Below are 3052 nucleotides of genomic sequence, written 5' to 3'. Positions count from 1 at the left end.
TCTCCCTGCAGAGACCCTGCGTATCTTCCGGCTGCACTGCCAAGAGAAGGATAGTGAAGCACAGAGGTAAGAGCTTCCAGCTGAGCCTGGTTCTTCCTTCCCCCCTATTCTGGTAGAGCAGAGACAGCAAGAGAGATGTGTCTCAGACCCACAGCTCTCATTCCCTCCCTCCAGACAACGCAGAGGCCAAAGTGTGTTGCCCCTTCTTCTCCAACAGCGGGTAGTGTTAAAAGTAACTCACTCATTGGCAAAAGTAACTCATTCATTTGCCATACGGTCAACTAAATTTCTTCGGCCGGTGTTTATTCTGTGCCTTATCATCTTGTCATCTGGCTTCCTGGATGTCTGTTCACTCATCTGTCAATTCATGTATGCTTCCAACCAACCACTTGTGCTTTATCTTTCCATTTCTGCATTATCCTTCTTTCACTCAACTGTTTGTCCATCCATCTCTCTATCTCCTGAATGCTTATTGAGCTCATTTTGTTACCAGAGGCCCTCCCCTGGCACACTGATTCGAAGCTGTTGGGGACAGTCGGAGATACTGTTAAGATGTGTGTGTGTGCATTAGCACCTGACCATGCCCACTTGATCTCACAAGTCTGACGACGGTACTCCCAGGGGCCAAGCGCTTATGTCACCTCCTGCCCATCACGTGTTACAGAGAAAAGCCTCAATATAGAGGGATAGGGAGACAGAAGCCGCCTCCTGGGGAGTCATTAAGGGAACATGGCTGCGGGGACCTTGCTGCCTCCTAGGAAGCACAGCACGTTGCAGGAGTGCAAGGAGAGAATTGCTGCCCTGAACTCCCAGGTTGAGGAAGAGAAAAACAAACAGAGGCAGCTGAGGTAAACCTTAGCACCCCTGAAGGGGAACTGGGGAGGGGGTCCTGTCAGGGAAGGGGGTGAGAAGAGGAGCTGGCTGGGCTAAGCCTCGGCGGGTCAAGGTGGTGAATGTGCTCCCAGTGGAGCAGAGACCATAGACAAAATCCCCTGAAGTCTGTGCCTGAAGACCCATGGCCTAGGAGAGGCTGTGGGGTGGAACATCTCAGCCCATGGCCCCTTGTGACTGTGTAGTTGGCCTCCAGGTTGAATTTCGAGGAACAATTGGAAGAACTGATGGACCAGCACAAGGAACTCTGGGAATTCCACGTGAGTGCCCCAAAGCCACTCCTCCCACCTCTACAGCTTCCCTTGAAGTTCCAGGCCCAAACCTTATGGACATCTCCCAGGCCTTCATCTCACCTGCCATGCCCTCTTCCTGAGCAAGCTCTAGTGGTGCTAAGGTCAGCATCATCCTGAATCTAGTCCCTTGTCATCACTCTCATGGCATGCAGTGTCCTCATCCTGCACAAATATCCCTGCCTCTCTCCGTGTCCACTCAGTGGTAGGAATATCCCGGATCAGATCAAGGTCAAGCCTTCTATTGATATCCATGGAACATCACAGGCACAGAGGAGACATTGGGGGGAAGCAGCCAGTGTTTGACCCAAAGGAGATCCCAGGTACCCATTTGAGAAAATAGAGAACCAGAGTCAGGAGGGAAGGGGTCAATGAGGTGTCCATGGTTGGAAGAAGGAGAGGAGAGGAGCTGCAGAGCTGTGCTGGTACCTGATGTTCTAGGTAACAGCCCAGGCTGGTCGTGTTTGCAGCCGTCTCTGTTGTAAACACCAATCCATGAGCTTCTCTACCACATCACTGTGGATATGTGGGGTAAGAAAGGTCCAGTGACAGGGAACAGCCAGTGCAAAGGCCCAGAACCTGGGCTGTGACTGGTGTGCAGAGGGGCAGCATTTCTGGAAGTGAGGTCTGGTGAGTAACTAAAAGAGCAGATCCAGGTTCCCCTCTTTGAGGCTTGGGGGAAGGCCAGGAGATGTGGACAGCTTCCTTTCTGCCCCTCAGAGGCCAGAGCGGCTAGTGAGGGAGATTTGCACCCTGGACAGCAGCAAGGAGCAGCTGCTTACGGAAGGTAAGGCCAGGGAATGTGGATGGCCCTTGTCTGACCTTGCCTACACCCACCTGCTCACCTGCCCCTACCTGCTGTAGGGAAGCTGGTCGAGGCGAAGCTGGAGGATGTGAAGCATCAGCTGTGCTCCTGGTGTGGGACCGAAGGCCCCTCCGCCATCACTGAGGGGCTCTTCCTCCATAGCCAGGAGGCTGCAGCGGCAGTGTAAGATGTGGTGGTAGACTGGGTGGGAGGAGGGAGTGGCCAGTGCTCACCATCCCACCCATGGGCTCCCAGGCAGCTGTTCCAGGAAGAGCACAGGAAACCTGAGGAACTCCTGGCAGCTGCTGCCCAGCACCACCAGCAGCTGTAGCAGAAGTGTCAACAGATGCAGCAGATACAGCAGAGGTGAGCCTGCGGCCCTGTCTCCCCAACCCTCCCTGGGGTGAGCTAAGTGGATCTCTCCTCTTCTCTCTTATTTGTTTCTTCAAAACCTTTCGTTCCTCCTCCACTTCTTCCCTCTCTTCCTTCCCCCATCCCCTTCCTTCCCCCATGCCTAGGCTGAAGGAGGAGCTGGAAATGCATGGGAGGCAGGTCCCTGCCCAAACCCAGAGCATGCAAGAGGAAACGGCTGGGGCAGGAGATTCGGTGAGCCCCGAACTGTGTGGCAAGGAACAGAGATAGCTCCTGAAGGAGCGGGAGGGCAAGATGGGTGCTGGACATCCTCAGAGGATGGTCTGTGGGGAAGGGTGTTCCTACACGGGACTCAGCCAACGTGCTGGTGGGGCAGGAAGGGATGGTGTGGACGTGGGATTGGGCGGAGACCCTCAACCTGGACTCTGACTTTCTGCAGGCTGGTCCAAATCCCCTCAGTGTTTCTGAGGAGAAAGACAAGAAACTGCCCACTGAGAAGGACCCGATGCCCTCCTCAGTCAGGAGGACACTCTCTACCGCCAACCTTATCCCAAGGGGCTTTGAGAAATAAAGGAGCTATTTTGGTACAGTCCACCTTAGATGAATCTGTGCTGGTGAAGTCTGAGGGTTGGACCCAAGACTCCAGGGTCCTGAGACTGGCTGAAGCCTTGACCTGACTCTGCTTCCTGGCCTG

General features: G+C 54.4%; 1 pseudogene; it reads left to right on the top strand.

Annotated features, from left to right (window-relative positions):
* LOC103263354 overlaps window positions 1-2942 on the top strand; it is a 27029-nt pseudogene extending 24087 nt beyond the window's left edge.
* Window positions 2943-3052: the final 110 nt, after the last annotated feature.

Source organism: Carlito syrichta, unplaced genomic scaffold (genome assembly GCF_000164805.1).
Source record: "Carlito syrichta isolate Samal-C Ts95f unplaced genomic scaffold, Tarsius_syrichta-2.0.1 Scaffold304950, whole genome shotgun sequence".
Lineage (NCBI taxonomy): Eukaryota > Metazoa > Chordata > Mammalia > Primates > Tarsiidae > Carlito > Carlito syrichta.
The sequence above is the reverse complement of the archived record's forward strand: the minus strand, read 5'-3'. Positions and strand labels throughout refer to the sequence as shown.